At 48.3% G+C, this 20392-nt stretch overlaps 1 long non-coding RNA gene across 4 annotated transcripts in view; it reads left to right on the plus strand.

Annotated features, from left to right (window-relative positions):
• Nucleotides 1–20392, plus strand: part of LOC106834964 (uncharacterized) — a 145364-nt gene that overhangs the window by 92027 nt on the left and 32945 nt on the right. Inside the window, exons 1-2 of one of the 4 annotated variants that reach the window (XR_011499555.1) lie at nucleotides 11–12284; nucleotides 12612–13088. The exons of 1 other annotated variant lie outside the window; for it this stretch is intronic. This is a non-coding gene — a long non-coding RNA (uncharacterized lncRNA). 2 more of the 4 variants (XR_011499554.1, XR_011499557.1) reach the window with 2 other exon arrangements.

A 20392-nucleotide genomic window follows, 5' to 3' on the forward strand; every position in this document is an offset into this window, starting at 1 on the left:
CCTGTGATTGCCCTGTGGACCAGTGGGAGAATCCATGGTCCCACAGAAGCTGAAGGGAGAGTCACTGCTTGGCCCTAGTGGAGAGGCCCCACCCACCAAGCACAAAAGCTGGGTGACCTTGGGGCAGGAGTGGCTTGGCTGGGTGAGCTACTCGCCAGCTGCATTAAACTCCCACAGCTCTGCTGCAGCCCTGAGGGGCCAAGTGAGATCCAGCAGGACTGATGAGTTGGCAGGGACAATCTGGAGCCCCAGCATGACTGCTCCTTGGTCCAGTGGGAAAATCCATGGTCCCACAGCAGCTGCAAGGAGAGTCTCTGCTTGGCCCTAGTGGAGAGTCCCTGCCCACCAAGCACAAAGGCTGGGTGACTTTGCAGCAGAAGTGGTGTGGCTGGGTGAACTACCCACTGCCTACATTAAACACCCATACCTCTGCTGTGGCCACGAGGGGGCAAGTGAGACCCAGTGGGACCACACCAGTGGGCGGTGACTATCTGGAGCCCCAGTGTGATTGCTCCTTGGTCCAGTGGCAAAATCCTTGCTCCCACAGCAGCTGTAGTGGAGAGTCTCTGCTTGGCCCTAGTGGAGAGGCCCCACCCACCAAGCACAAAGGCTGGGCAACCTTGGGGCAGGAGTGGCTCAGCTGGGTGAGCTACCTGTCAGCTGCGTTAAACACCCACGGCTCTGCTGTGGCCCTGAGGGGACAAGTGAGATCCAACAGGACCACATGAGTTGGCAGGGACAATCTGGAGCCCCAGTGTGACTGCTCCATGGTCTAGGGGGAAAATCCACAGTCCCACAGCAGCTGCAGGGAGAGTCTCTGCTCAGCCCTAGTGGAGAGGCCCCACCCACCAAGCACAAAGGCTGGGTGACCTAAGAGCAGAAGTGGCATGGCTGGCTGAGCTAACTGCCAGCTGCATTAGCTGCCCATAGCTCTGCTGCAGCCCAGAGAGGGCAAGTGAGATGCAGCAGGACCAGACAGTGGCAGAGCTGCAAGTCTGAGTGAACCAGCTCCTGGCTGCCGTGAAAGCCCATAACACCGCTGCAGTCCCTAAGGAGGGAGCATGTCTAGGCCCATCTGTGGGAGCAGGGTGCAGCAACCCAAAGCCCCTGTGTGATTGTTCCCACAGTTTATGGGAGACCCCACAGGGCCACTGTCATCCCAAGGAGTGGCCCAGGCTCAGTCAGGAGGAGCTGACAGCAATTCTGGTCAGCACAGATTACACAGCTGCTGCCCCCTCCCCCCTAGTGGCAGCAAGTGGAAGCAGTAACCAAACTCTATCCATATGCAGAAGCACAAATCCACACCATAAAGCAGTATGAAAAAATATATTAAATCTCCAGAACAGAAGGAAAATGACAAGTACCCAGAAAACAATCCCAAAGACACAGAAATCTGTAACCTAAATGACAAAGAATTCAAAATAGCTATCATTAAAAAACTCAATGAGTTAAAAGAGAATACAGATAGGCAACTCAACAAGTTCAGGAGCTACATCACAAAAGAGCTTGATACTGTAAAGAAGAACCAATCAGAAATGTTAGAAATGCAAAACGCAATGGAGGAGATTAAGAAAAATCTAGATGCCCCGAACAGTAGGGCTGATAATATGGAGGACAGAATTAGCAGTCTGGAGGATAGGAATATAGAAATGCTTCAGATAGAGGAGGAGAGAGAACTAAGACTAAAAAGAAATGAAGAAACTCTCCGAGAAATGTACAACTCAATTAGGAAATGCAACATAAGGATTATAGTATCCCAGAGGGAGAAGAGAAAGAGAATGGAGCAGAAAGCTTGTTCAAAGAAATGATAGCTGAGAACTTCCCAAACCTGGGGAGGGAGCTGGAAATCCATGTGACAGAAACCAGTAGATCTCCAAACTTGATCAATGTGAAAAGACCAACCACAAGGCATACAGTAGTGAAGCTTGCAAAAGTCAATGACAAAGAGAAAATATTAAGGGTAGAAAGGCACAAGAAAATAACCTGCAAAAGAACCCCTATCAGGCTGTCAGCAGATTTCTTAGCAGAAACCTTACAGGCTAGGAGAGAATGGAATGATAAATTCAAAATTCTGAAAGACAAAAACTTTCAGCCAAGAATACTCTATCCAGTGAAAATATCCTTCAAATATGATGGAGAAATAAAAACTTTCCCTGGGGCCAGCCCCATGGCCGAGTGGTTAAATTTGCACACTCCACTTCTGCAGCCCAGAGTTTCATCGGTTCAGATCCTGGGTGCGGACATGGCACTGCTCGTCAGGCCACTTTGAGGCAGCATCCCACATGTCACAACTAGAAGGACCCACAACTAAAATATACAACTATGTACTGGGGGGATTGGGGGGAAAAAAGCAGAAAAGCAGAAACAAAAAAAGAAGAAAAAAAAGATTGGCAAGAGTTGTTAGCTTAGGTGCCAATCTTTAAAAAAAAAAAAAAAAAACTTTCCCAGATGAACAAAAGTTAAGGAAGTTCATCACCACAAACCACCGCCCTACAAGAAATGCTCAGGAAGGCCTTCATACCTAAAAAAAAAAAGAAAAGAAAAGAAAAGAAAGAAAGAAAGGAAAGGGGTTACAAAGCCCTGAGCAAGGAGATAAGTAGAAAGACAAAATCAGAAAGTTGCAGCTCTCCATCAGAACAAGTTAGCAAATGTTTAAGTATAACATTAAAGATAAAGGGAAGGGAAACACCAAGAATAAATATAATCTTGTCGTTTTAACCACAAACTCACAACACAAGAAGAAAAAAGGATCTGACAATAACAACTTAGAAGGTGAAGAGGAAAGGGATGGAACTGGCTTAGTCTAAGGAAATAAGAGGCTATCAGAAAATGGACTATCTCATCTATGTGATGTTTTATACAAAGCACGTGGTAAGCACTAAACAGATAATTAGAACAGAGACACAAATTACAAATAAGGAGAAAACTAAGAAAACCAACATATAAAACTACCTACCTGAATTGGTAGTCTGAAATTCATGGGACAAGAAACAAGGAAATGCAGGAGAACTGGAAAACAAGTGATAAAATGGCAGCATTTGTCCCCCACATTTCAGTAATCACTCTAATTGTAAATGGATTGAATTCTCCAATCAAAAGGCACACAGTGGCAGGATGGATTAAAAAACAAGACACAACAATATGCTGCCTCCAGGAAACACACCTCAGCCCCAAAGACAAACACAGACTCAAAGTGAAGGGATGGAAGATGATACTCCAACCTAACAGCGAACATAAGAAAGCAGGTTTCACCACACTTATATATCAAGGCAAAACAGGTAAAAGAGACAAAGAGGGGCAGTTTATAATGATAAAAGGGACACTCCATGAAGAAGACATAACACTTACAAATATATATGCACCCAACACAGGAGCACCAAAGTACGTAAAGCAACTATTAACAAAACTAACAGGAGATATCAACAATACAATAATAGTAGGGGACCTCAACACCCCACTAACACCAATAGATAGATCATCCAGACAGAAAGTCAATGAGGAAATTGTAGAATTAAATGAAAAACTAGTCGAGATGGACTTAATAGATATATATAGAACACTCCATCCAAAAACAGCAGGTTACACATTCTTCTTCTCAAGTGCACATGGAACATTCTCAATGGTAGACAATATGTTAGGAAACAAAGCAAGCCTCAACAAATTTAAGAGGATTGAAATAATACCAAGCATCTTTTCCAACCATAGTACTATGAAACTAGAAATCAATTACAAGAATAAAGCTGGGAAAGGAGAAAAGATGTGGAGATTAAACAACATGCTACTGAACGATCATTGAAGAAATCAAAGGAGAAATCAAATATTATCTGGAGACAAATGAAAATGAAAACACACCATACCAACTCGTTTGGGTTGCAGCAAAAGTGGTCCAAAGAGGGAAATCCATTGCAATACAGGCTCATCTCAATAGATAAGAAAAATCTCAAATAAGCAATCTCAAACTACACCTAACAGAATTAGAAAAAGAAGAACAAACAAAGCCCAAAGTCAGTAGAAGGAGGGAAATAATAAAAATTAGAGCAGAAATAAGTGAAATAGAAAGAAAAAAAGACAGTAGAAAGGATCAATGAAGCAGAGCTGGTTCTTCCAGAAAATAAAGAAAATTGACAAACCCTTAGCCAGGCTCACTAAGACAACAAGAGAGAAGACTCAAATAAATAAAATCAGAAATGAAAGAGGAGAGATCACAATGGATACCACAGATATAGAAAAGGTGATAAGAGAATACTATGAAAAACTATATGCCAAAATTGGACAACCTAGAAGAAAGGGATAAATTCTTAGACTCTTACAACCTCCCAAAACTGAATCAAGAAGAAATAGAGAATCTGAATATAGCAATCACAATAGATTGAAACAGTAACCAGAAACCTCCCCAAAAATAAAAGTCCAGGACCAGACAGCTTCTCTGGAGAATTCTACCAAACAGTCACAGAAGATTTAATACCTATACCTCTCAAACTATTCCAGAAAATTGAGGAAGATAAAGCACTTCCTAACTCATTCTATGAGGCCAACATCACCCTGATCCCAGAACCAGACAAGTACAACACAAAGAAGGAAAACTACAGGCCAATGTCACTGATGAACATAGATGCAAAAATCCTCAACAAAATTTTAGCAAACCGAATACAGCAATACATTAGAAAGATCATACACCATGATGAAGTGGGATTTATACCAGGGACACAGGGACGTTTCAACATCCACAAGTCAATCAACGTGTGATACACCACATTAACAAAATGAGGGGAAAAAAACAACACGATCATCTCAATAGACACAGAGAAAGCATTCGACAAGATCCAACATCCATTTATGATAAAAACTCTCAACAAAATGGTATAGAAGGAAAGTATCTCAACATAATAAAGGCCATATGTGACAAACGCACTGCCAACACCATACTCAATGGGGAAAAACTGAAAGCCATCCCTCTGAGAACAGGAACAAGACAAGGGTGCCCACTCTCACCACTCTTATTCAACACAGTATAGGAGGTTTTGGCCAGAGCAATTAGGCAGGAAAAAGAACTAAAAGGAATCCAAATAGGCAATGAAGAAGTGAAACTCTCACTGTTTGCAGACAACATGATCTCGTATATAGAAAATCCTAAAAAATCCATCAGAAAGCTACTAGAAGTAATCAACAATTACAGCAAAGTTGCAAGGTACAAAATCAACTTACATAAATCGGTAGCATTTCTATACTCCAATAATGAACTAACAGAAAGAGAACTCAAGAACACAATCCCATTCACAATCGCAACAAAAAGAATAAAATATCTTGGAATAAATTTAACCAAGGAAGTGGAAGATCTATACAATGAACACTACAAGACTTTCCTGAAAGAAATTAATGATGACATAAAGAGATGGAAAGACATTCCATGCACATGGATTGGAAGAATAAACATAGTTAAATTGTCCGTACTACCTAAAGCAATCTACAGATTCAATGTAATCCCAATCAGAAACCCAATGATGTTCTTCACAGAAGTAGAACAAAGAATCCTGAAATTCATATGGGGCAACAAAAGACCCCGAATTGCTAAAGCAATCCTGAGAAAAAAGAACAAAGCCGGAGGCCTCACAATCCCTGACTTCAAAATATACTATAAAGCTACAGTAATCAAAACAGCATGGTACTGGTACAGAAACAGGTGCACAGATCAATGGAACAGAATTGAAAGCCCAGAAGTAAAATCACACGTCTATGGACAGCTAATCTTCGACAAAGGAGCTGAGAATATACAATGGAGAAAGGAAAGTCTCTTCAACAAATGGTCTTGGGAAAACTGGACGGTCACATGTGAAAACATGAAAATAGACCATTCTTTTATGCCATTCACAAAAATAAATTCAAAATGGATCAAAGACTTAAAGGTAAGACCTGAAGCTGTAAGACTTCTAGAAGAAAATATACACAGTACACTCTTTGACATCAGTCTTAAAAGGATATTTTTGGACACCATGTCTTCTCAGACAAGGGAAACAATAGAAAGAATAAACAAATGGGACTTTATCAGACTAAAGAGCTTCTACAAGGCAAGCAAAAACAGGATTGAAACAAAAACGCAACCCAACAACTGGGAAGAAATATTTACAGATTATATATCCAACAAAGGGTTTATCTTCATAATAATAAAGAACTCACACAACTCAACAACAAAAAATAAAACAACCCGATCGAAAAATGGGCGGGAGATATGAACAGACGTTTCTCCAAAGAAGATATACGGATGGCCAGTAGACACATGAAAAGATGCTCATCATCACTGACCATCAGGGAAATGCAAATCAAAACTACACCAAGATATCACCTGACACCTAGTAGAATGGCTAAAATTACCAAGACAAAAAATAGCAAATGCTGGAGAGGTTGTGGAGAAAGAGAGGAACCCTCATACATTGCTGGTGGGAATGCAAACTGGTGCAGCCACTATAGAAAAAACTATAGCGATTTCTCAAAAAATTAGAAATAGAAATACCATATGACCCAGCCATCCCACTACTGGGTATCTTATCCACAGAACTTGAAATCAGCAATTCAAAGAGACCCATGCACCACTATGTTCATTGCAGCGTTACTCATAATAGCCAAGACGTGGAAGCAACCTAAGTGCCCATCGACTGATGATTGGATAAAGAAAAAGCTATGGTATATATACAGTGAAATACTACTCAGCCATAAAAAAGGATAAAATCGTCTCATTCACAACAACATGGATGGACCTTGAGGGTATTATGTTAAGTGAAATAAGCCAGAGAGAGAAAGACAAACTCTGCATGATTCCACTCATAGGTGGAAGATAAACATATGGACAAAGAGAACAGATTAGTGGTTACCAAGGGAAAGGGGGGTGGGGTGGGCACAAAGGGTGAAGTGGTACACCTACAATATGACTGACAAATAATAATGAACAACTGAAATTTCACAAGGTTGTAAACTATCATAACCTCAATTAAAAGAAAAGAATCACATTATTTTACATTTTTTTCAAATCTCTCTAACATCTGGCTTGATAAAAGACAGCTAGATTCTCACATCTACTTCTCTATTCGGTTATGATACGTTGTCCTGGTTGAAGTACATGAAGGAAGCCAGCCTCACACAGATATGCAGTTGGAAAAGGGAGGAATATTTTAATAGACTTTTCAAATAATTGTGGACTTTCTTTTTTAACATGACACCAAATTCAACCAGTGGTTGTTTCTTCCAGGTTAAGTGCAGTGAGGAATGTGAAACTGTATCAGTGACCTTTCCATACTTGGTTCCATTAAACCCCACGGGACTCTCATTCTTTGAATGGATCTTTTATCCAGGCATGGTTTGATAACATCATGCACTGGTCACTTGGAAAATACCGGTGCCCTGACTTAGGCAGAGCTTCCATATGTTGACGCGTTTCATTCTACAACATCGAAAAATCACATTTGTTACTATAACCACCCATCTCATTGGAAAAAATCTTTAACTATTGGGAAGCTGTCAAGCTCACAGTGGTGGATACAAGTTTTTCAAAATTCTAATTATGCTTGAAAGTTGAAATTTTATCATGGGCAAAAATTACCATCAGTTGTTTTCCTTGAAGCAGTGGGCTCACTTTGTTCATTTACGAGAAATGTCTGCCAAATACCCAAATCTGAATAACATTAGTTAGTCATTCTTTCAAGTAAATAAGATGTTCTATGAAAAATCAGCCAGTTCAGCTCACAACTCAAAACAATGGCACGAGCACTTTGCCTGGAGTCAACCATTGCACTTCGGTTTCCAGCAGGAGTGCTTTAAGCATATTTCCCGTTTCATCACATAGAATGTTTAAAATATGGGCACTCAAGGGTCAACATTTGATGAAGTTAATTATTACCGCTTCACTGACACCATTCTTTTCTTTTTCTTTTTTCGCTTTTTCTCCCCAAAGCCCCCCAGTACATAGTTGTATATTCTAGTAGGTCCTTCTGGTTGTGCTATATGCGACACCACCTCAACATGGCCTGATAAGCGGTGCCATGTCCGCGTCCAGGATCCAAACCCGCCAAACCCTTGGCCACCAACCCGGAGGGCGCAAACTTAACCACTCGGCCATGGGGCCAGTCCCCACTGACAACATTCTTAAGTGAAGCTGGCTTTTTGTTTTTTTAACTATAAGCACATGACAGTGAAGAATCCAGTGACCACTGGTACAATTTGGTGCCACTGCCCTTGCTCGTGCTCAGGCGCCTGCTGTTTTACCCCCCACTGCTTTTCACCATCAGTGCCAATATCAACCCAGTGGAAAAGTCAAAGATGTTTTAGCGTTGTTGTGAAAATAGTTTTGACCTCCCAGACCCTGTGAAAGTGTCTTAGGGACCTCTAGGGCTCCACAGATCTCACTCGGAGAACAGCTGCATGGGACTATGCATACATCCACTAGTGCCACCTCCCTTCCCCAGCACCTTTGATGACTTCCTGTCACCTGCAGGATGTGCCTCGGCCCACGCTATCAGCCCAGGACACAGGGTTCCAGCCAAATGGGCTACTTGCCGTTTTTTCAAGTATGTCCTTCCATGCCCTTGCCCATGCTCTCGCCTCCACCGGAATGCCCTCATCACCATCTCTGGCCATTGAAATACTACTTATCCTGCAAGGCCCAGGTCGTCTAATGCCTCTCCCAGGAAGCCTTCCCAGATTTTTAAGTGAAATAATCCTGTTTTCCTGTAACTTCCTGATCCCACTCTCAGAACATCTTCTCTAGCAGTTAGCAGGCTGGATGTTATATTAGAAGGAGGCATTGCCTCGTGTGAGAGCTCCCCAGGGGTAGGCACTAAGTCTTTCCTCTCTATTTCCCTCCACTGCAGCCTGGTTTTTTTGTGTGTTTTTGTGGGGGAGGAAGATTAGCCCTGGAGTAACATCTGCCATCAATCCTCCTGGTTTTGCTGAGGAAGACTGGCCCTGAGCTAACATCCATGCCCATCTTCCTCTACTTTATATGTGGGACACCTACGACAGCATGGCTTGCAAAGCGGTGCCATGTCCACACCCGGGATCCGAACCGGGGAACCCCAGGCTACCAAAGCGGAACTGCGAACTTCACTGCTGCACCACCGGGCAGCCCCCAGTGCAGCCTTGTTCGTCACTGGGATGGGGGACATTTGTTGAATTGCACTGGATTGCAAGGATTCAGCTGGAAAATGTCATGTGACTGCAGCTGTGAGTGCTCGAAGCTCATGGAGTATATTGTGACTTTTTTGAGTCCCCAAGGACTGTCACCATGGGTGTTGATATTTGTCTGTACTTCCTAAAAGTGATCTTATTTCAGGGACAGGGAAAAGGAGTTACACTTCCGGACTACTCTAACCCCAGGAATCTCAGCTCCGAGGGCTGGAAGAATTCTTGAGAGGGAGAAAGCCCCCTGGCCTCAGGCTCTACTGAAAGTGCTGTGTCTCTTTTCCCCCATTTTTCAGACGACACAGTTCGTGCCCCTGCAGGAAGGTTGGGCGCTGTGCCATAGGTAGGACCTCGGGATGAGATGCTCTCCTCCCGGTTTCCCTCGATGACTTGCAATTCAAATAAGATTGTGCTAATGGCTCCCACAGATTGTCCAACACTCTGCCCCCGCATGCCCAGCCCAACCTGGGCTGGAATACTTTATCTCATTTAGGGCTCATCTTGGAGCCTTGCAGAATCACAGCTGATGCCTGCGGAGATGCACTTGTTTGTTTCAAAGGCCGATTTAATTCTGATGCCTTTCGCCTCAATAGTTGTTTCCTGATTTCCAGGAATTGCTCTCAATATAGCAGTTGCCAGCGCACAGCTCTGTGTAGCAGCCCTTTGCCCACCTGCTGTGCTCTAACTTCTCTCTCCTAAGGGATCGCGTTGGCCAGCAGGGGCATGGAGGGGGGAGAAGGAAGGACCTCCATGAGCTGGAGCATGGCTCAGTTGGAGGAGAGTACCTGGGCAGTGGAGACAGAGAGACTCTGAATCAGGACCCAGGGAACACACAGGGCAAGACACGGAGATGGGTGAGGAGAGTAGTCAACTACCCGATCTGAGTTGGTGCCACAATAAAGTGGCCAGATAAACACTCAGGGCCTTGGGCTGTATCAACAGAGGCAAAGTATTCAGAAGGGAGGTGAGTGTGCTTCTCTCTTCTGCATTTTAGTGTGTAAGGCATGGGCTCTGGAACCAGATTGTCTGATTAGATTTTTGACTCTACCACTTATTGTCTCTGTGACTTTGGGAAAATTACTTAACCCCTCTGAGACTCAGTCTTTTTCCTCGTTTCAGTGGGAGCAATAACAGAATCTACTTCAAAGAGCTGTTAGGAGGATTCAATGAGATACTAGATATCAAGTGTTTGGCACAGTGTCTGGTGTGTACAGCTCCCCCTGTGCTCTGCTCTGGCCAGACACCAACCAGATATTCTGGCTAGTTCTGGGCCCCACACTCATAAGGACCCTGACAAACTAGAGCACATTTGGTAGAGGGAAGCTTGCAGAAGAACTGCCATTTGCCCGGTGGGAGAGAGGGCATCTCCTGATGTGGCCGGCAGTTTCCTTGAGAACTGGGATGGGGGCGGCAGGAGTGACCGAGGTGCAGGTCCTGGTGTAACAGAGTAGAAGACTTCTCAGGAAGTTGGTATTGGCTGCTTCGGGAAGGAGGGAGGTTGAGACTGAGGTCTCATTCGATGGAGGCATACCAGAAGGGACAGGGTGGCCATGGAGCAGAAATGTTGTAGGAGACGGGGAGGATCAAGTAGCAGCCAGGCCTGGGCCTTGAGGCTGCTGGAATGTCCCTACCCTAGGGCTTTCTGCTGTGGCTCAGCATACTGTGAGGTGTACAGGCCATTCCTAGAGACCCACAGGTCCCGGGCCAGCCAAGAGCATCCCTGCTGGAATTGCAGAGGGGATGCTGCCAGTGTTTTCACTCTCAGTGCCATAGCAGCAGGAATCCGGTGGATCTGAGGGCTGCCCTCCACCCAGCTGATCTGCAGCCATGCCAAGAGCACTGGGCCACCTGGCCTCCTGGGCAGCCATTAGCATTGAACTGGGAGAACCCCCAGAGAAGCTCTGGAGAGCCCCCTCTAGCCCTCTCCTGTTCCAGCGGAGGGGTCTGAGGCCTGTGGGGAGCAAGGTCTCGTAATGCCACACCAAGATGTAAGAATGGAGTCACCACCCCCAAAGCCCAGCCCTGCCTTGTGCCGAGGGACCCCAAGGACTTGTTCCCCTTGCAAATGCCCATGCCGTGCAAATGAGTTGGGCCTGGGCCTGAGTGCAGGAGGCTCATCCAGGCAATCGGAGCCTAGGGACTGGGTGACAAGGCCCTGCTCTGTCCGTCACTTGCCAGGGAACCTTGAGGCAGGACAGCCTCCTCCCCTGAGGCCACAGCTACTTCAGTTCTGAAAGGAGAAGGTGGCAGTTGGTCTTGTCAATGGCCTCTCTGCCCTGACATCTGGACTTCTAGGAAGTCAGTGACCTGTGATCCCTTGGTGGGGATGGATGTTGTGGGGTGAATGGTGGCCCACGAGAAGATATATCTAAGCCCTAACCTCCAGATCCTGTGAACACGACCTTATTTGGAAAAAGGATCCTTGAAGATGTAATGAAGTTTAGGATCTTGAGATGAGATCATTCTGGATTATCCTGGTGGATCCTAAATCCAATGACAAGTGTCCTTATAAGAGACAAAAGAGGAGAAAGACACAGAACAAAACAGAAGGCCATGTGAAGAAGGAGAAAGAAATTGGAGTGATGCAGCCACAAGTCAAGGAATGCTAAGGATGCAAGCAACTACCAGAAGCTGGAAGAGCCAAGGAAAGACTGTCCTCTAGAACATTCAAAGAAAGCGTAGTGCTGCCAACACCTAGATTTTGGGTTTCTGACCTCCAGAACCATGAGACAATAAATTTCTGTTCTTTTATGTCACAGAGTTTATGGTAACTTGTTATGGCAGCCACAGGAAACTCATACAGGAGGCCATGCCTCTCCCAAGACCCTGAGCCCATGGACCATGCAAGGGCCCAGACCCTGGCAGTGGCACCCAAGGAGCAACTAGAGGCTGGCCAGTGCCTTGCTGGGTGGAGCCCCTTTGCCTTTCACTCAAGGCTGAGGCAGCATGGCTGGCTCCATCCCCCATCAGGCCTGCTCAGTGCCTGCAAGCTCTTGGCTTGGTACTTAACTGCTTTGGAAGGTGAAGTTGGCATATGAAGCCTGTGAATTAACAATAATTCAGTTAATAAAAACAAACTTGCCCGGCACCAGAGCAGAAAGGAAAAGGCGCATCAGGTGAGGAGCTCTCAGATTCTCCTGCCCGAGCCCCTCCATCCCCTTCTGCTTGCCTGGGGCCTTGGGGTAATTTGTGTTTGAGGAGAGGAAATTTACCAGCTATGAGTGGTGACTTACCTTCATCTCCACTCTCCCTGGCCGATGCGGGCTGAATGTTTGTGTCCTCCCAAATTCACATGTTGAAGCCCCACCCTCCAAAGTGATGGTATTTGGAGATGGATCCTTTGGGAGGTAATTAGGGTTAGATGAGGTCGTGAGGGTGGGGCCCTCATGATTGGATTAGTGCCCTCATAAGAAGAGATACCGGTGCTTCCTCTTTCTCCACAGGCATGCTTTGAGGAAAGGCCAAGTGAGCACACAGCGAGAAGATGGCGGCTACAAGCCAGGAAGCAGGCCCTCGCCTGGAACCAGATCTGCTAATACCTTGATTTTGGACTTCCAGCCTCTAGAACTGTGAGAAATAAATGTCTATCATTTAAGCCACCATGACAGCCGAGCGGACTAAGACACCTGGCCAGTGGTTGCTGTGAGATGGCCGACTAAGTCAGAAAAGGAGGCATTGCAATCACTGTGTAGTCATTCAGGGTCCCCAGGAGTGGAAAGTGACCTGGCCTGGGACTGGCCCCTTCTGGGGATGCTCAACCTCGAATCTTCCGCCAGGCCTGGACTGGTTGACAAATCTGTTGTCTTGGGTTCTCGAAGCGGCTCTTCTCCTCTCTGAGCCTTGGCTTCCTCCTCTTCAAATGGGATGATAAGCCTTCTCCGGGGTAGCTGTGCAGGTCAGAGTTGAACCATACATGCTGGGTAAGCACTCTTTAAGCCAGAACAGTGTGGGCAGGGTAGTGCTCTTGGCCTGGAGGGAGGGGTGCTGTGGAGGAGGTAGAAGAAGGACGAGCCCTCTCTTGTCCAAAAGATCTTTTCACTCTCTCCTGAGAGGAAATTCCAGCCTTCTGGGGAGGTTTGATTTGGGTGCAGAGTCCCTGATCCCAGGCCACCTCCCAGGAAGCCACTGGTGGTAGTGGCAGGTCCCAGCAAGACAAAGGATAGGTCAAGCGCCACACCAGCTCAATGACAGTGGTTGGCAGTAGCCCATGCTCACACCTCCTGTCATGTACCTCCAACTCCTGACTCCTGCTTTGCTTTGCCACAGTTCCAGTCCAAGGTGTCGTGATAGCAGAAAGATGCTATCCAGGGACCCTTGCTTGACCCCACTCGTGTCCTGTTTGCCTGAGACCAGCAGCTCAGTGTGCAGCAGGAAGTGCCAAGAAGGGGGGTCCAGGCCCTGGCTTCAAGAGTTACACCCACAGCCATGGTCTCACAGGCCACTGATGTCCTGGGTGTCCCTTGCAGGGGGGATGAAAGTCTAGGAGGGCCAGGTCACAGGCAACAGGTGGCAAGTCAGAGCTGTCAAAGAACCAAGGGCTCCTGGGCTGCCTTTGTACCAGCTGGGCTCTGAAAATGACAGTTCTCATCCCTATTGGTCCAGTCAGACTGGTGCCTGAGATTCCATTTGGGAGCCTACTGATAACAATAACCACTAGCATTTGGTGGTGTACCCAGGTGGTTAGGGAAGGCCAAACAACAGAAGTTTCCCCTGACCTTCAGAGCAAGCCCTGACTGCCTCTTTTCATATACGTTTGAAATTTTGATTACATTATTGGCAGCTCTTCACTTGCTCTTTATTCCAAAGCCTTCAGAGGCCCCTGCAGAGGCAGCGATGGCAGAAGGGTGTATGCAGGGAGGTTTTCTTTGTGCAGGCGGAATAATGTCTGGCATGGTATCATCTTGAGTAAGGCCCAGGTCAAAATCATATTTTCACCAAGTTCCTCTTGTGTTGTCTAGACACGTTATGTGAAGTGTGTTCCTTTACCCAAGGATGAAGGGAAACGGAGGCCAAAGCTACCTTTCTGAACTCTCAGGTCAGCTGCCCTTGGCCTTTTGGGGATGCTCAGGGCTTCTGTGTGCCAATCCCCGGGAGAGCTGATAGTTGCCTAGAAAATTAACAATATCCAGCTTCCGGGCCACATCGATCCTTAAGGGTGGACATCTGGGCTCCTTGCCTTTCACTGGGCCTGTCCGTGGAGTAGGGCTGCCTTAGAACAGGGATACCTGCCCAGGCCACTCAGTAAAGAGCAGGGCCTGAGTGTGAGGGCTCCGAAGGGGGCTCCAGCTGCCACTTCCCCTGGAAGACAAGGCCCCAGTTTTTTGCCTTATATGTGGTTGCACTTGTCCCAGTCCTCTAAGTATCTTTGTCATATAACGAGAGCCTGGGTTTCAAAGGGAGCTCTGAAAGGAGCTTTTGTCTGCTGATTTTAGACTTTTATGAGTCACAAGCAGTAATGAGCTCCCCTCCATCAGCCCAGAGGCACATCAAGCTAGGCAAGGCCATGGGGAAATAGATTCCCCTCAAAAGCACGGCAAGGACAGTCTGCAGACATTGGAGCAGGCAGGGGCGGCAAGACTTTGGAGGTCAATGTCCAAGGTTAAGGCAAGAACGAGGGATGGGTGCAGGGGAGCTCTCTGCAGCTCCCTACACTCCACAGAAGCCAAAGAGGCCCTGCTTGGACAGCTTTCAAGGTTGACCTACTATATAAGAGTCCCCAAAGCAATCTGCTGTGGAAAACACTTAGAAACAACCACTCTCATCCGGCTCTACTGTTGAAACAGGGGACACTGCGGCCCAGTGAGGGGAAAGACTTCACGACTTCACCCAGGGTCACCCAGCTGGTGGCAGAGCTGCGGTAGAACCCAGCCCTCCTCACCATGGGTCCGTGGCCTCTCTAGACCATGTGCATGTGGCCTGCACCAGCTGTGTGGGAAACGGACTTGGGACCAATGTGGGTGGGGTGGCCTGGATGCAGACTAGGCTCATCACACGCAGGGGTAATGGGTGCCGCCACACACCAGCCCAGCCACCACACTTCACTCACTTGTTGCTGTATTAGTCAGGGGGAGAGAGAGGCAGAGACAGAGACAGAGAGAGACAGAGGGAGATTTCTTTTAAGGAATTGGCTCATGCGATTATGGAGGCCGGCAAGGCTGAAATCAGCAGGGCAGGCCAGCAGGCTGCAGATTCCGGCGCGAGCTGGTGTTGCAGTCTCGAGTCCAAAGGCTGGAAACTCAGGCCGAGTTCCTATGCTGCAGTCGGGGGGCAGAGTTCCTTCTTTGGGGAACCTCAGTCTTTGCTGTTAAGGCCTTCATTTGATTGGATGAGGCCCACCCATGTTATGGAAGACAATTTGCTTTACTCAGAGTCTACTGACTCTAAGTGTTCATCAATCTGAAACTTCCTTTCATAGCAACATCTAGACTGGTGTTTGACCAAACACCTGGGCACCATGGCCTAGCCAAGCTAACTCATGTAATTAACCATCATGTCCGGTCTCCTCCATACCAGCCTAGGGAAGCAACTGTTGGCTTTGGCCCAGCAGGTGATAAGCCAGGACAGGAGCGGGGAGACGGTGGCTACGCAGCGGGGGACTCAGGAGCAGAAGGTCAGCTGGTGAGATCTGTGGCGCAGGGGACTGAGACTCAGCAAGAGGGTGGGGCCCTGTGAGAGGAGGAAGAAGAGGCAGGTGCTCCTGTTTCCAGGAGACAAGGCTTATTAGATGTGGCTCCTGCAGAAATTCTCAGCGGTGAGCCATGGGGGAGGGGGTCCCGAAGCCTGAATTTTGGATCTACCCAAGGAACCAAGACTCTTCCTGGGGCCGGGGGGCCGTGGAGGATTCTGACAGGAGATGACTTAGTCCACACTTAGCTTGGAAGAATTCTCTGGGGGACATTCAGGGAGCCTGCAGGCAAGGGCCTGGAGCCACTGGTGGCCCTGGGTATGGATCATAAATCAGAGACAGAGAAGAGCAGAAGGTGCTGCTAGGTGGTGGCCTGCTGGTGAGGGGAGGGGAGGTGGCCTTAACCAGGGTCTGGACAGCCTGAGGACCTCTGACAACTGTTCCCCTTCCTCTCTACCTGCTACAGCTGCCCTGGCCTAACATTCTGGCCTCTGCCTAGAAATCAGCCCCCCGTGAGGCGAGCTAGCTGGGGGCAAAGTCTCTGTTGGAGCCTGAGCCTGGGGGTCCAGGGCTTGGCCCAACTCTCCCTTCCTCCCTGGGGATACTCATCCTTGCACCTCCTCTCACCCAGTCCATAGTGGCCACACCCTTGGATTCCAGCCCACAACTCAACTTTCCATCAAGAGGAGGAAGCAGTGTTTAGCAGCTGCAAGGTTCCTGAGAGCAGGCCAAGGCCAGGCAGGCACAGGTTACTCAGCAGAGGGAACCCAGATTGGGCAAATGCCCACCCCTCCCCAGGCATCAGCCTTGTCACTCCCCCCAGGGATCCCCTTCTGTCTCTCCCCTTGTCTTCTGTCCCAAGCAACAAAGTTCTCTTTGGTGTTCTCTGGTCTTCTGTGTGCCCCCTTGGCACCAGCTCTGCAGTTCAGCTTCGGCCACCCAGTCAGCAGGTCTAGTGGGGTTTGTCCTCTGCCATGAAGAACAAGAAGAGTGCTACAGAGTCACCCGTGTGAGATGCCCCATTGCCAAGGGTTTCTGTACTGTCTCACATTTAAGGTCATTGGAATCCTAAGGCAGGTGTAACTGTATCCTCATTTCCCCAGGGAGCAGACTGAGCCTTAGAGAGGATGGACGGCTTAACCAAGGTGGTGCAGGGAGTAGAGATAGGCTGGGAATCCAGAGCCCTGACACTAACCACCTTGGAGTTGTGCTAGCTCCCCCTCTGGGCACACAGCCCTAGCAAAGAATGGGCCTCTTTCCTGCTCTCAACAGAAACCCAGCAGATGGGAGAGCAGCCTTGCTAGAAGCTCCAGCTCAGGTCTTACGCCATTAGGACCATCCCAAATGGGGAGGCAATGCCTGCGGGTGCATACTGCTGAGTGAGGGGCAACCCAAAGAGGAGAGACTCTGAGTTCAGGGGCAAGAGGTACCCCCCATCCCCAGACCCTCCCCAGTGCTGCAGCCTCAAGCTCCCAAAGCTCTGCCATGGTAGCCCCTGATCCCAGGTCTGTCATGGTTCCCCAGAGATGACAGGATCTATATCAGGCTCCTTAGCTGCTCATGCACCATCCTCTACCCCGGCCCTCACCATCCCATCACCCCAAAACCCCAGGTCCTCCAGGATACAGCCATGACCTCTTCTCTTACCTCATATTCTAGAACCTTCCTTTTTCTTCCACAGTACTACTCCCACCAGGCTTCTCGCACTTCCCTGTACCTCCTGTCCTTGCTCTCCCCAGTCTAGGTCCATAAGCTGTCACCTCCTCCCTTGTACACTTTCCAGTGTGTTGCTCAAAGCCCAGCAGTGCCTGTCCCGACTCCCAGCTTCTCAATGTGCCCATCAGGAGGGGTTTTGCCATTTCCCCCTGCCTGCCCAACCCCCTTGGTTTGTACCTTGGTATTCGAAACCCTGTCACAGAGTATGGCCTAGAGGAGAAGCATTGCAAGTGGCAGTCTCTTCATCCTAGAAGGCTAGCGTCTGCTCTAGGGCAGCAACCAATCAGGCTTGAGTCAGCATGCCCCCACTGCTGGGTACCCCCCAGGGCTTGGCCCACAGGAGGTACTCAGGGAACAGAAAGGAAACTGGCTCTTTAAGGAACTTCTTGGAACTCTCCCAGCAAAGTTTGCAACAGAAGGCATTCTGGAATCCTAGAATGTAAGTCTGGGATGGTGGTCAGGGCCCTGAAAGCAGCTTGTGCAGAGTCCCCAAGCCAGGTTGAGCATCCGTGGCACTGGGGCTGCTGATTAAAATGCACATTTCCTGGGCCCTATGCCAGAGCTACTAAATCAGGCTCTCCAGCGGGCAGGCCGGGGGAGAGGGGATAGCCAGCTGCATTTTTAGAAGGCTCCACAGGTGGTTCTGATGTGTTCTACAGACTGGGGAGGACAGGGCCCCAGCTCACACAGCGAGTCCTTGCAGACTGGGGCTGCAACTCTGGTTCTTGCCTCCCACTGTGGGGCTCTCTCCCCTATGTCATCAGGCTCAGCTAGCTGCCAAGGCTGAGGAGTCGCTTGTCATCCGTGAGTCACTTGCTGACAATAGTCATCCTGCCTCAAGGGCCTGAGTCATAACAGACCGCAGCTGACGGTGGGCAACTCCAAAGATGTCAGTGGGAGACGTTTGGGGATGCCTCATCTGTGCTGCTGCCCTAGGACTGGGTGCTCGGGGTGGGAACAGTCCTGAGACAGAACTGTCTGTGCCCCTTGGGCAGGAGTGCCCATCTCTTGGCAGGAAGCCTACACGTCCTTCAGTCCTTCAGTCCAGCCTTCTGCCTGCTGCTTCAGACCCAAAACATCCTGTTTGTCCAGCAGTCAGCTAGGAGCCGGAGCCACGGTGGTGAACATGCCATCAGGATGCGGCAAGAAGCAGGAAGGCCATCACTTGATGAGGTGCTGGGGGAGCGGCGCACGATGATGCTCTGTGCATGCAGACAGGGTCAGCCTGGTCTGGTGGGCAGGACGGATAGATGGAGGAGGGCAAGGAGTTAACCCACGGGGTAGGGGCCAGGGGAAGAGGGCCGTTGCAGGCAGAGGCACGTGAGAAGAGGGAAGCCGTGTGGCTGGTGCCCAGAGTGCAAGCGGAGGGCCAGAGGGGCATGCAGTGGGGCACAGGGAATCCACCAGACAGGAGGGGGCAGGCCCTTGAGGCCCTGGTACGGATGTTCTATTTCATCTTAAGAACAATGGGAAGGGCCAACAAACGTGCAAAGATGCTCAACATCACTAGCCATTGGCCAAGTGCAAATCCAGTCCACAATGAGACACTGCCTCACACCCACTAAGATAAGGAAAGAAATAACAAGTGTTGGTGAGGATGTGGAGAAATTGAGACCCTTGCACACTGTCTGTGGGAATGTAAAATGATACAAACTCTGTGAAAAACAGTGTGGTGGTTCTTCAAAAAGTTAAACATAGAGTTACTATATGACCTAGCAGTTCCACTCCTGGGTACACGCCTAAGAGAACTGAAAGCAGGTGTTCAGACAACAAATGTTCACAGCAGCACTATTCACAATAGCCAAACAGTGGAAACAACTCAAATGTCTACCAACTGGTGAATGGATAAATAAAATGCAATCTGTCCATATAATGGAATATTATTCAGCCGTAAAAAAGAATGAAGTACAGATACGTGCTACAATGTGGATGAACTGTGACAACGTCGTGCTAAGTGGAAGAAGCCAGTCACAAAAGGCCACGTATTGTATGATTCCGTTTAGATGAAATGTCGAGAAGAGGCAAATCCACAGAGACAGAAAGCACATGAGTGGGTACCAGGGGCTGGGGGAGAAGAGAATGGAGATTGCTAGTGATGATATGAGATTTCTTTGGGGAGTGATGAAAATGTTCTGGAAATAGAAAGTGGTGATTGTTGCATAACTTCATTAATGTAATTAACGCCACTGAATTGTACACTGAAAAATGTTAAATGACAATTTTCATCACACACACACATTAACCACAATTTTAAAAAGTGGCGAAAGAGCAATGGGAAGGCCAGTCAAGGGTCCGAAGCAGCAGATGGAAGGCTGGACTGAAGCACGTGCAGGCTTCCCGCCGGTTCAAAGCACTTCCGTGTCTGTGCCTCTCTCTCTCCCTTGTGCTTCTGGGCTCTCGGAGCCTGCTGCCTCGTCTGCATGGTGGGCCTGGGCATGGCTTCACCCCACTGCTGGGCTTCCATGAGACAGTGTGTGGGAGGCCCTGGCACACAGTAGGTGTGTAGCCAATACGAGGTCCCCTTCCTGTGAAGCGTGGCACACAAGGAAAGGGCAACCTCAGGGGCTGAAATGACCCACTCCCGGCCACACAGCTAAGTGATCGATCAAGTTTGGACTCTCCGGAGTCACACTGCCTGGCTCCCGCCTTTAGCCCTTGGAGCTAATATTTCCCTGTGTGTAAAATATGGCTGACAACAACAGTCTTGGCTTTCCTCTGGTCCCTCTGCACCATCAGGCCCATCAGAGAGCCACTAGCCCTTGGGGCCTCTCTACCTGGAGCCAGAAGCGGTTTTCTCTCAGAGCACCAAGCCCTGCCTTGGCTCTCTCCCTTTGGGAAGGTGGCAAGTGCGCAAAAGCATTAATGAAGGTGTTAACTTTTGGA

This window comes from Equus asinus, chromosome X (assembly GCF_041296235.1).
Source record: "Equus asinus isolate D_3611 breed Donkey chromosome X, EquAss-T2T_v2, whole genome shotgun sequence".
Lineage (NCBI taxonomy): Eukaryota > Metazoa > Chordata > Mammalia > Perissodactyla > Equidae > Equus > Equus asinus.